The 13666-nt window shown below is 35.0% G+C and overlaps 1 protein-coding gene across 3 annotated transcripts in view; it reads left to right on the top strand.

The window, feature by feature from the left end:
• Window positions 1-13666, top strand: part of LOC150091103 (neuroligin-4, X-linked-like) — a 363648-nt gene that overhangs the window by 257191 nt on the left and 92791 nt on the right. The gene's annotated exons all lie outside the window — the stretch shown is intronic.

Raw genomic sequence — 13666 nt, 5'->3', positions numbered from 1 at the left:
GTTATAAGGTTAGTTATAAGGTTAGTTTCAGAGGTAATATGCAGTGCAGTGAAGTATTTAATTATAAAAATGAATAATAAATATAAAATTAATTTATTTACTTTTAATAGACATTCAAAATTTATTCGGACACTATTTTTGATAAAAATAATCTTTTATTGCGCACAACCAATAAAGTTACAGTGGGCAAAAATATCCATCACAGCTTAGGGTTTTGACAGGTTACGGGTACATTAACATACAGGTCGTGATATAACATTAAAGAAATTAAGGGGTTATGTTAAAGGAAAGTTAGGTGTATTCTAAAATTGGTTAGTTTTGTAAAAATGTGGAAGATAAATGATTATCTAAAATGGCGTTTCTGAAGTGTAATTTCTAGCAGCAGTGTGGTTAATTTAGGTTACTCAATACGAAAACTGTTAATGAATTACATTTTTCCTGATATCGAAAAAAATTCATAAGATAAGAAACTTTAACTGAAATATGTTGCAAAAATTATTTAATTTATTTTTGATATTTTTTTAATCATGGTAGATTTTCGATCTGCGTTTTTCCCACATTGTTTAATACAATGTGGGAATTAAAAGGTACCCAAATAAAATGGGCATACTCAATCATGAGAAAAATATTACTCTGCTTGACAAACTACTCTCCAGAATAATGGATTCTCTTAGCATCAGCTTAGTCATCACTTCAAACTGTAGAGCAGTGGTATTTAACTTTTTTTGCTGAAGTCTTTCAGCAAAATTTTCCAGTATTCTCCGAAATCTTTCAAATTTCGGAGAATACTGTATCCCAGATACGTATATTTTTTGCCCAAAATTTGTCTCCTAAATACATTTTTGAGATACTGTAATACCTGCTAATAATACCGATGAAGAGTGACAAATTAATCCAAACATATGATTAACAGAAGTAATTTCACCATATAGGTATCAAATATTTATAGATCATTTTTCAACAAAGCCAATTTCACATGTCGACGCGCTCCTGGAAAAGACCTCATGCACCACTGGTTGAATATCACTGCTATAAGATAACATGTTTGCTATGATTACAGTCCTTGCACACTCAGTGAAAAGGCATATATTCAAATCGTGTAGACATTGGAAGAACTCTTATGTGGGATATTTTCACACTGTGGGCGAGTAGCCCATCTCTAGCATGAATTGTATTTTTCTTTTCTTCCTATCTCTGCTGAAGTCCGATTTTTTTCATTCTGCAAAAGATGTAAGCCAATCAGAGAATATATCGAAGTTTCATGGCTGCTTTGGCCTTTCTAAAACTAGCGAACAAAAATGTTTGTTTGCGCATTGCGTTATTATTTAATCTTTCGTAAGCTGTAAAATTGGCACTAACCACCAAATTTTCAAAATTACAGCCAAATTTAAATGGCAAAGATATAAATTATACCCAAATAATAATAAAAGAGCCGATCTATTTATTGAAAAGTTGTACATTATACATTTATATTAGTTAATATTAATAAGCACATACGTTAATAGTAATTGGGTAGTTTTAAATCTTCGATTTAACTATTCTTGCGTTATCTGTCAGGAAAAAGCTGTATAATTCCAATCGCTGCAGATCGTGTCTGATCTTGAAAACAAACATTTGCATTAAATTAAAAAAAAAATTAAATTCTAAAAATGTTGAACCGAGTATGATAGGTGTCATCGACTGAAGATTAGAAGTGGACCAATGACGTACGTTTGGTTGAAAGTTTGATATTCTTATAAATGTATAATACATCCTTGGTCTTATGGTCTTAAAAAGTAGACATATTGACTATACGTTATTTGTTAATAATTTTTTTTTAATGAAAACCGCAAACACGAGAGGTATTAGTACTTGTATACTTACCGTGCATGGACTGAAGGTTGACAAGATGAAAGAAGATACTTGTTGACATTAGACTTGAATTTTTGTAGATTGTAATTTTAAAGAAATACATATGGAGAGAGGTTGTTCCATAAAACGGAAGTTGAATGAATGAGGAAGAAGAAAAGTTGGTTCTGTGAGTTTGAAGTTGGACAGTAAATGGATGTTGACTGGTTGCGGCACGTGTTCGGACTGTTTTGAAAGAGAGGGCGGGAATTATAGAAGCCAATTAAGAAGAACAATGCCCATGGAAGTATCTGTAGAAGAGGCATGCAGAAGAAACAGGAATGGAGAGAGACTGTTATAGATGAGTCAATTAACCTAACTACCCTCATCTGAATGGAATCTAGAAGCCTGAGACAGAGTAAACAGCTGTTTTGGAAGTAAAGTAAGGCCGTGAAAAAAGTAAGTAAAGTAAGGCCGTTAAATTCTAAAATAGTTTTTTAGAATTTTTCTTTAAATTTAATGTAATTGTTTGTTTTCAAGATCAGTATACGATCTGCAGCGATTGGAATTATGCAGCTTTTTTCTGACAGATAACGCAAGAATAGTTAAATCGAAGATTTCAAAGTACCAATTAGTATTAACGTATGTGCTTATTAATATTAACTAATAGAAATATATAATGTACAACTTTTCAATAAATAGATCGGCTCTTTTATTATTATTTGGGTATAATTTATATCTTTGCCATTACAGTTGTAGCGCCCTATTTTGGGGTGGGGCGGGGAGAAGAGTAGAAGCTCTTGAACCATCAGATGCGCTGAAGACTGCAAGAAGTTAGAGAACTTATGGATTCTTGTACAGGTAGATGAACAGTAATGCCATAAATTCACACTCACAGTTTCTGTTTATTATATCATTGGATTGTAAATGTAAAACGAGGTCAAGGAATTCATTTCAATAGGTGCTCAACTCGAAGGGTTTTAATTTTCAGGAGAATAAAAAATTCCTTCAAAAACGATACACATGTGGAATCAGTCCAAGCCTTGTGTGATATATAATTTCAAAGCTGCTGTGTTCACTCTGACTGCTTAAAAATCACACGGTTCATCTTAGGCATGCGATGGTGGTGTTTTTGAGGTATCTCTAGTGGTCACTAATGCTCATATTACGGATCAAATCGGCATGCTACAACTTAAGTTTATCAGAAAGCAGTGGCATTATCAGTGGTGCCACTTCAGGGGTGCACAAACAAGCCGACCATAGAATATAGACAGTTTGCAGAATCATACACAAGAGTCTTGTGTCTTCATATCTATGGAAAATCAAAACAGCCTATTCCTACAGACGCTATTAGAGTTGCAGCAAAATAAAATAAAAAAAAAATGAAAGAAAGAACAAAATAGCTCGTATAGCGGTGGTTAAAATCGGCTGCCATACGGCTGTTATTTTGATTGTATAATCTTCGCTATCCCCTTAAGTGGGGGGTGTATTGGTATATAAAATAAACTTTTATAATATGCTTAATGGGTTAACTTACTCACTCTTTATCTGAAAACGTATTTTACAAAATACTCTAATAACAAAAGAGCATATCAGTCGATCTGTCACTGTCATGGTTTCAAGATTATGAAAACTAGATTATAAAACTAAGTATGCACACATTAAAATAAACGTTTCTCTAAATAAATGGAACCGATTATATTTTGCGCTTATCGCTTTAAGAGCTTTAATTCGATGTGGTCAGAAAAAATTTCCTTTTAATTAATATCAGTATCACAAATGAAAACAGATTCCATTATAAATTGACAAATGTAATTCGTGTCATCTAACAAGCTTAAGAAGGTAAATCAAACTCTAAATCGAGTTGCTTGGGGAATTTGCAAAATTCGCCAGAGAAGTTGACTAGACTCTAATAGTTTTTTACATGCAGTAATAATTTTAAATAATACGTGTATTTATTTAATTTGCTAGCTGTTTTTCTTGATTAATAGCTCAGTTTGTCGGTATCTGTTGCCAGTAAAATGGAATAATTAGGATCTACACAAGTCACTATTAGCAAGTTTGATTAATGCGTACTTCTGGACACTTCAGCTAGGTTAGAATAATAATAATAATAATAATATCCAGACTTAACAACAACCACCCTGTGTACTTGGTAACAATACCCATCACGAGTTTCCCCCAAACAGAGAGAAATAATATGAGAGTAATAATCTAACAGTAAGGGGCCTCCCAGAGAACACTTACATGGAACTCCAGAAAGCTGCGATCTTGAACACATGTAGGAGAGTTCCTCGATCAACAGTAACAATAATAATAATAGTCACGGGGCAGAAAGAATCCCATAAAGGAGAAAACGTTTGTGATAATAATAAAATAATGTCAAATGCGGCACCGTTAGAAATATGGTTAATTTATGTGAAAACTATTTTTACTATAACATGATGTGAGATTAAACACTGCTAGTAGCATACTAAACAATTTAGTAATGTATTAATTTAGTTAAATAATTTAATTAACGTATAATTTAGTTAAATAATTTAATTAACGTATAATTTAGTTAAATATATTTTAATATCTTGCAGCGTTTCCAGAATAAATAATATTTCTATGCAATTTTATGAATAGGGTTAACACATGTCCTGCAAAAGGACCCTCCCTTTATTTGGCCATCTCCTCTATCTGGCAGGCAATTTAAATCTGATTTTGTTCAGCTTTTTACTCCCTCCAAGCTGTATGCAAATTTCCTTCATGTATCAGTGGACGTGGACTGTTGTATCAGTGGACGTGTCGTTGTTAGCCGTTTGAAAAACTGCTTAGTGGTTGAGTTTGGACTACTCTGGTTCCCTCCAGCATTACATGAATGCAAACTTCCTGTCGTGATTTGTTAGTTGAAGGTGCTTTCCTCATTACTGCTTCAGTGACTACTACGAATAGATAATGTTGGTAATTCTCATGTTAACATATTAAATTGACTTTTTTAGAAAAAAAATTTATTGAAATGAAAGTACAAATTGTCTTATAATATAGATAGAGAGGCGACCGCCTCAGTTGAGCCACTCAATATAATGTAATATAATATGATATATGGAGGGTGTTCCTAAATAAGTGCAGTAAATACTTCGTTGGCAAACAACTGTCATTCAATTTTTTTTCTTATAAACGAGCACAATACGATACAATCCAGATTTCAAACAGCAGTTTTCTGTTAACGTTTTGACTGGTATTTTTGGAGATTGTTTGATTATCCCAAGTTTTGCCTCATAGAATCAATCAGAGGATTGATTCTATGGGGAAAAATATGAATATTGGTTTCGTCTAATATCCATATTGGACGAAACCTGTACTTCTCGTACGATGATACCACAACCCATTTCAGTCGTAATGGCAGAAAATGACCTTGAGACCCCCTACTATGGATGATCGATAGGAAGACAAGAACAAGTGCTCTCTTGGATAGCACAGTTGGTATAATCACTGTTTCAAAACCTGACTGAATTAGTCAGTCTCAGGCGAGAGGTTCTTCGTCCAATAAACAGCAAATCGATCATTGAACATACGCAATAATATACAGAACTACATGGCCTAAGTGACTGATGAACCTTAAACCTTACAATAATCAACGAACCAGCAAGAACAAGCTAGGATTACCAGATCAATAGTGTGAGCAGTGAACAACGATGCATTCACTGATAGAGCTGCGCCATAAAGGAAATTTGCATATAGTTTGAAGGAGTAAAAAAATTGAATTTTTCTGGACATGCGTCCAGAAAAATTCAATTCATCCAACCCTTGATTATTTTCTTTGGAAACGTAAAAATGTTGTTTACCCTTCACTAGTGAATACAGCAGAAGAACTGCTGCAGCAGTTTCAAAATGCCTTCACCTCAGTCCGCTACATTTTTCACTGCGTCTGCCAATCCGTGCACTGGTGGGCTGAAACTTATGTTAAACTAGCAATGCAACGTTAATATTTTGAGCATCTACTGCAATATTAGTAACAGTCGTTGCTTCCTATCACTGGAATGATATAAAGACTCTTTTTCTTGTCTTTTGAACACTTTAATCAATTTTTATATAAATGGAATTCCTTGAAAGTAATCTTTTTTTTTTCTTAGTGTTTGTGTTACAACAGTTTAACCGAAAATCTTTCCCAATGCATACGTTATTTGCGAAATAGAGTTCTCTGATTGTGCAGAAAATATTTTCAAATATCGTTGCGACAAAACTTTCCAAGAAGAACAAGAACCCTCCTCGTTCTGCTGAACTCGACAACAGATAATGATAACCCATTTACAAAGCCTCTTATCTGATTCTTATTCCTACAGCAAAGACATATAAATAGAAAACAAAACGAATCCAAGAAGAATATCCACAAATCTAATCCAGATTTGCTTCAGTGCTGTTCAACATTTTATACATACAAAGGATTAATTGCCGATTACGATAAGCTGTCCATCTTTGCTAAGCTAGTGCTGTTACTTTTATAATGTTAGCTGTTTTTATTCTTTTGATATATAGAATTCATGTACACAATACTTTTTACAACGATGCTTAGCCTTATTCGCGGATCATTTACTCCATCTGTAATGATCGCATGCCAAAATTTTATACACTTCGCATAGTTCTTTGTAGATAAGTTTGGATATTCCATGTTAACTTCGATTTGTGATGCCTACCGAATAATAATACCCACAAACGAAGAGTGGCTTGCGTCTATGATAAACTGGTGGTCATCAGTAAACATTCTTTGTTGCATGCACGTCTGTGAAGGAAGCTCGCACAGAAAAAAATATTGGCTCAAATCGCGGGATGTTTGTTGGAAAATAAAGAAAAAATCGATGATATCAAATTGCGTAGAGATATTTTGTTATGTTGACAAAAAGAAGTTGTTTTGCTTTAAAACTGCGTGTGGCGCAGTGGAATTTCTGAACTTCCTAGATGGACACGATTCAGCAGATAATCTTATATATTTGTGGTGAACTGAGTAATAAATAAATTGTATTTATGCTCAATGCCAAACGATAAAAATGTGTAAAATGGGTTCGAATCCTTACTTTAATAGCATCTCAAAGTGCAGAGTTCAATAAATAATAAAAAAGCAAAGGAAGAAGAAAAAGAAGTAGCTAGCAATTGAAATTAGATACTATTTTTATAATATATCGGCAGGGGCCTATTTATGGTGTAGGTTTCCTCAATGTTTGAATAATTACATTAAAAACATAATAAAACTCGTAATAATTTTCTAATACTCTTCTGTTAGTCACTATTTTAGTTTTGTGTCGTTCTCTTATTTTCTTAATTTATGATATTACTTTTCTCTGCAGAACGTTTTCATTAATCACAACATCATCTGCGATTACAGGAGTACGCGACCTGAAGTTTCTCACGTTAGTTCAGACATGCGTCTAATGCACACGCTGCACTAACATCATTCACTCATCACTTACTTCAGCCAGAATCTGGAAAATGTCCAAACTTTGATACACGTCGCAAAACTGGAAGATTCTCTCTATGCCTTTGCAAAATTTTACTTTTTACGATCTATCTATCACAGTGTGTAGTTGTTCATATATTTCTTTTTATATAGGGGGTTGGGCCACCGAAATATTTGCTAGGAACGTAAAATTTGACTCAAAATTGACTTTCACATCCATTAATTAAATAGAGGTGGTGCTATAAGCAGCGTTTATAGATGATACAATGGCGTCAATGCTATCTCAGCGTTGTTTCATTGCAAAAACTTTTTTAAATCAACATCATATATATAAAATCATATATATTCTTATTAGATACGAATGTCACACAACAAAGACACCAGGAAAGAGGAGTATTTGGAAATTAGTACAGAAATTTGGGCGAGAGGAAACCTTACTTATTAATGCTAGCGTGGGCCTAATGTTTAGACTAAGCCTGTTAAAGATATGGCAATCCATTTGCAGTGAAGCCCGATTTTTTCTGTAGGAGTTACCAGAAAACGATTTAAAACAAGTGAACTTTTCACACATAAAGTTAAGATGGTTCACACATTTAATTAACCAGCCAAAGAAAATTGGAGCCTAAAACTGGTTTCCCCGTTCTTGGGTTTGGACATTCTGGACAAGGGGTTTTTAACGGTGAGACATGATTTCATTTGAGTGGATCTAGGTATATCGAGCCTACTTTTCATGCAGATAGTAACCTCTGATCGTTAAACAACCATCTTCAATAGCTAAATGATGAATAATGTATCGAAAGCTTTTTCTAGCAAGATCGTGCCATTTCTCGCAGTGCAGAGCTTCAATGCCCGCAGCGGAATTTCGAAGGAAATTTAGCCGATCACTACACTTCTTGTGGATATACTGGAAGGAGCTCGATTACTTAAGCAACTCCCACAGCTGCAGGAATTATGAGACAGCATTAACGAGTCTCTTAATAGAATTACCCAATAGATCCTTCAGGATGTGGCAGGGAATACTTACCCACCTCACTGTTATCGTCGTAGCTACGATTGCTATCCTTTATTTTCCTTATTCCGGCACAGCATATTTAATGTTGTTCTTTCCCTTCCCCCCTTTCCTTGGGTCAGATTTTAGGATTCCACAATGGATCCAGAAATGTCGATAAGTAACTCTCTTTAGTAAGAGATGGTGACCGAGTTCAATACAATGCTCGTTGTTAATTAATGTACCTATAACAAAAGAATTCACTGTCAATAAATTAAACTCAAATTTAAACAAAAACCTTGGAACAGTGTGCCTCATTCTTTTAATTTTCTTCTGTAAATTAAACCGTTATTAGTGGAAGACGAGTGCATTGGTATATTAATTTTATTTACTTCTTGAATAACGATGAAATGAGATATTGCGGGTGTAAGAAGGAAAGAAACACCAGTTAGATTTATGAGCGCTTGTGTTCCTTGTCCACTGACGTGAATACCCGATATGTGCTGAGATAGATCATTGAATGGAAAAAAAGGTCCCTTTTTTTACTAGGGGCTGTAATTAACCAGTACAAAACAGACGTGGAAAATACTTAATTCAATATACGTCATAAAGAATTTAAAATAAAATGTATTTAATTTTGTTTCTTTCTGTTTTAGGTTTTACTGCGCATTATGGTCCAATAACATCTTTAGCCATAGTGAATCTTGTATTTTACTGGACGATATTTTACCAATTTACTCGTATGAGACCATTCACCATTGGGGCGGAGCAAACTTCATTTGAAGTTTAAAAACGCAGTAAGAAATCAAACTGATTCACGATTCCTGTAACCTTATATTCTGAACAACTTTGGTGCCTACAGAAGGCGATCTGTGGGAAGCAAATCAGAGTTCTACAACGTGTTGGGAATCGATCCAAACAAAGGGATCCAGACAAATAAAATCGACCCAGACAAGATAGAAGGAATATATCCGACCATCCATTTTTGGAATATAAATGTTAAAACTGGATGACTGCCATTCAGATGCAGGTCCTTGCAGTTTTCAGTCGCCGATAAACCTCAACTACCATTTCTTACCTCACCAAAATAATTTATCTGTCTTGCTGAAATAACATACACTGTTGTTGTTTTAGTGTTTTAAAAAAGCGCATCAGTAACTTAGTCCATATTGCGTCTCATGCATTCTGTGGGCTGTTTGCCGGACAAAAACCTCTATTTTCAGTGATAAAAAATCGTGGGCCCTCTCCTGCAATTGAATAACTTAGCCACGTTGTAAAAAAGCCCAAGCCCGGGTCTTTCTCACCCGTTGTGGGAGGAATCGGTGCTTATAGAATGTCCTATCACTGTCATTAATAAATATCAAACAGCTTGGGACTGAAAACCAAACCCTGTGGGAAAACCAAACTCGTAACATTAGGCAATGAAGAGCAAAGGACATAACTGTTCTCTGTTTCCTACTACTTAATCATCCCTTTATCCATAGTAATAACTTATCATTAATGCCACGTGCTCCAATTTATTAAATACTCCTTCATATGGAACTGTATTAAACGTTTTACTGATACCTAAATAAATTATGTCGATATAACGCATAGTTCAATTATCTAAGTTTATTTTTGTCTTCGCGAATGCGAGTATTTGTGTACTGTACTTGTATGTATATCAACAAGCACCTCTCATGACTGGTCAGAAAGCATGTCAACCTCGCGTGAAGATTTAATCCTCAGTGATCAAATCTACGAGAGGAAAAATACCTGAATTGAGTTAAAAAAATATATGCAAATTGGAAAGCTGAGCAGTGGAAATTTGTAATCTTCTCTGATAAGTCCGAATTCTATCTATATAGATAGGATGGAAATAGTGGAGTAACTAGGGTGAGGCAGATGGGGACGTGCCCTGGGTGCCAAATTTTGGGGGACGCCTTTTTATGGTTAAATAATGCAAAAATTCCAAAAGTACAGTTTTTAAGGGCGCCGTTTTTTATTTGCCCTGGGAGCCACAACCCTAGTTACGCCACTAGATGGAAACCACAGGCGTATCCAGGTATCATCGTAAGGGGGAGGCATGGCGGCCAGGCTTCTGAGGGACAAAAGTAGTGATTCCCATTGGGAATCACTACTTTTTGGTGTAAATGCAATGCATTGAGTCAACAGTGAAGTTTTCACTGATCCAGATGGTTTGGAGATGCTTAACAAGCAAGAAGGCGGACATAATGCACTTTGTAAATGATGCTGTTAATGGTGACTACTACTACTACTACTTGTCTTGTTTTTACAAGACTCTTCTACTTCTTCTTCTCAGAGAACACTTTCAAGAAACAGAAAACGATTTTTATCCATATCTCTATTCCCTTGTCACATCTTAGGCAACATAAGAACATCACCTAATAATTTTATGAAATTTCCAGTATGTTAATGATTAATTTGTACTAAACACTGTGCTGCTTTATCTTTTGGGTGAAGTTATTATTATGCAAGTCCCATATTCGATCTTGATCGTGGCAGAAATTAACCAGATTTAAATACTTATAATTTAAGTCTGTACTTAAATACTTATCTTTACGTCTATACTTTAAGTTTTTTCTCCGATATCATGACGCCTTTCATATTTCAGCTTAACATCAATACTGTATTGTGAAATGTGTGCTTATTCGATGTTTTTCAAAGAAGTGGAAATAATTCCTCTGATAAAATTGAGGGTGACTGCATCTTAATAGCCACCCTAACAGTTGATCAATATTGTACATCTCAGTCACGTAAAAAATCACTATTGTACATCTCAGTAATGAAACTCGGTTTATTTGTAGTGTTTTAGGCTTGCTTTATTGAACTCTTAAGGCATCGGTTAGGGGCGTCATTCTCTCAGTTGCACGGTTCTCAGGGATGACGAAAAATACAGGCGGGAGGAATTGCACTTTCAGGATCACATATTGCAACTACAATCTTGCCATGGGGGTCCCATTATTAATTGTCAAAAATCGGTACAAAGCTCGGATTGTAAGCCTAGTAGCTATTTTCTCTACTATTCAATATTATTATCGTTTTTTTTAAGGGACGTTTTCATTTTAAAATTAATAGTTTCTTGAAAAATAAGAAAGATCCTTCTATTTGCAAAGCGATTCGAAATTAAACTTCACAATATTCGAATTAAATTAATGTAGCTTGAGTTTTTTAATGTAAACATTAAAAAAAATTCATTCATTTAATTCGATGATTTAAAAATCAAAATTCGAAAATAAAACCAGGACAAAGGATTTTAATTTATTTCAAAACGAAGTTCCTGTATTTCGCCTGTGGCGATTTGTCTTACATGTATAAAAGACTACCATTAGAGGCAGTCAGAGACTTCATTTAATGAATGAACTATAAATTTCTGTGTTTAGTCCCAAAGGTTGTATAAAAGCTAAAGACTTTCGTGTTAAGTCACCCTAAAAGCCTTACTTGGCATGATGAGTTAATTCATTCTGATATCCTGGTTATCATCTTCCTTTTTGGCAGAAAAAATTAATTTATCAGATCTAGCGCATTAACATGGCGATTTACTGCACTGCAATGATATATCTGCATATGGTAATTCATACTATTTAATATTTTAGGAAATGTTTTTGAAATAGTATATTGTCTAGAACTATTTTGAAGCTGTTCCTCTTCCTTTCACAAACAATATTTGATTATGAAGTTGATACATTGAAGGGTAAAAGAAAACTTAACAGCTTAAGCTTAGGCAGAGTGATATCGAGAACCAACTAAAAGCAGTAATAGAGTTTGTGTTTAAGGGAGCTATTTTTTTACGCAAATCACCACATTCAGTGTAATGTTCAGGACAATAGCAAACTCAACTTCAAGGAAAATTGATTTTACGTGGTTTTCTTTATGGCTATTAAAAACACATTTAGAACCGTAAAAGAAAAACTAAAATCAAAGATTGTAAATTTAGGATTCCGCAGTATTAAAAATAATCATTGATACCACTGGATCCAAATCACCCTTTAAAAATGTCTCAAACTGCCCATGTGATGGTGAAATTTTCTGGGGAATTTTCCGTTGGTTCCTAACCCTCGGTCTCATTTTAAGTTTTTGTTTTTTCTCCTTTGATTGTACTACCATCGCATTCATTAATCTTGGCGAAACTAAGATGTTGCCCGAATCAAACTTGAAATACAAGTTTGATTTTAATGTTAGTTTTAATTCTTTTTAGTAATATCCCAAACAATCAATTCTGCCCTGGAGAGATTGCGCAAGGATCAAGGGGTAGAATTTTTTTCAGTCTGGTCTGTACTTGTTAACAGGAGAGACTGCTTCTACAGGGATGGGATACACTTAAATAGAAAGGGTGCAAGAATATCTGCTGATGCTATCGAGGCAGTGTTAGGTGGGTAGGAAAACTGCTAGCTTGGGAGGGGATACAAGGACTAATAGATTAGCAGTAGCCGCTGGCAGAGGTAAAAGTGATTCTTGTACTACTTCTATTGAAAGGCAATTGAGCAGCAGGCTGAATATCAAGGCAATGGAAATTTCCAGGACTGCTGAGAGTCATAGTGAAACAAATAAATGCATGGGCTGTGTTAGGGTAACTAAGAGTAGAACAGGTGCATATATACTTGCATGTACACCGATGCTAGGAGTATAGTTAATAAATTCGATGAGCTTGAAGTACTAGTCAAGACATCAAAGGCAGATATTGTTGGGATATCAGAGACATGGTGTCACGCAGACATAAGCAGTGCAGAACTGGAATTTGGGGAGTACAATGTGTACAGAAAGGATAGACAGGACAGGAAGGGATGAGGGGTTATGCTGTTAGTTAAGAAACACATAAAATCTAAGAAAGCGCATCCAATTGATGTGGGTGGACAATGCAATGTTGAGTCTGTTTGGTGTGACATAAGCACTGGGAAAGGAAAAATGAGAGTAGGTGTGTGTTATAGGCCTAATGAATCTAATGAGTATAATGAGCAATTGTGCAGAGAAATAGATTGAGGCAGTAAATTAGAGTGTCTTATAATAGGGAATTTTAATTTACCGGATATTGACTGGAAAGTTGAATATCCGGGAAATTAAAGGTGGCAAATGAAGTTTAACATTGACAAATGTAAAGTACTACATATGGGAAGCAGTAATCCCAGAGTAACGTATCAACTCTGTGGTACCACACTGACAGTGGTAGAGAATGAAAAGGACCTGGGGGTAATTGTGCAGGCAGATATGAAGTTTTCTGAGCAGTGCACGCGGTCTGCAAGAGTAGCTCATGGTGTCTTATCAAATGATATACAGGAATTTTTCTAGAAGGGATAAGGAGATGATTATCCCCTTGTATAAGGCAATGGTCAGGCCACACCTCGAGTACTGTATACAGGTCTGGAGGCCTCATTTTAAGAAGGATGTAGAGCTGCTGGAACGAGTACAGAGAAGGG

The sequence above is a fragment of the Mastigoproctus giganteus genome, chromosome 1, assembly GCF_048544385.1.
Source record: "Mastigoproctus giganteus isolate SK-2022 chromosome 1, ASM4854438v1, whole genome shotgun sequence".
NCBI classification, from domain to species: domain Eukaryota; kingdom Metazoa; phylum Arthropoda; class Arachnida; order Uropygi; family Thelyphonidae; genus Mastigoproctus; species Mastigoproctus giganteus.
Note: the sequence above shows the minus strand (reverse complement) of the source record. Positions and strands in the feature narration are given on the sequence as shown.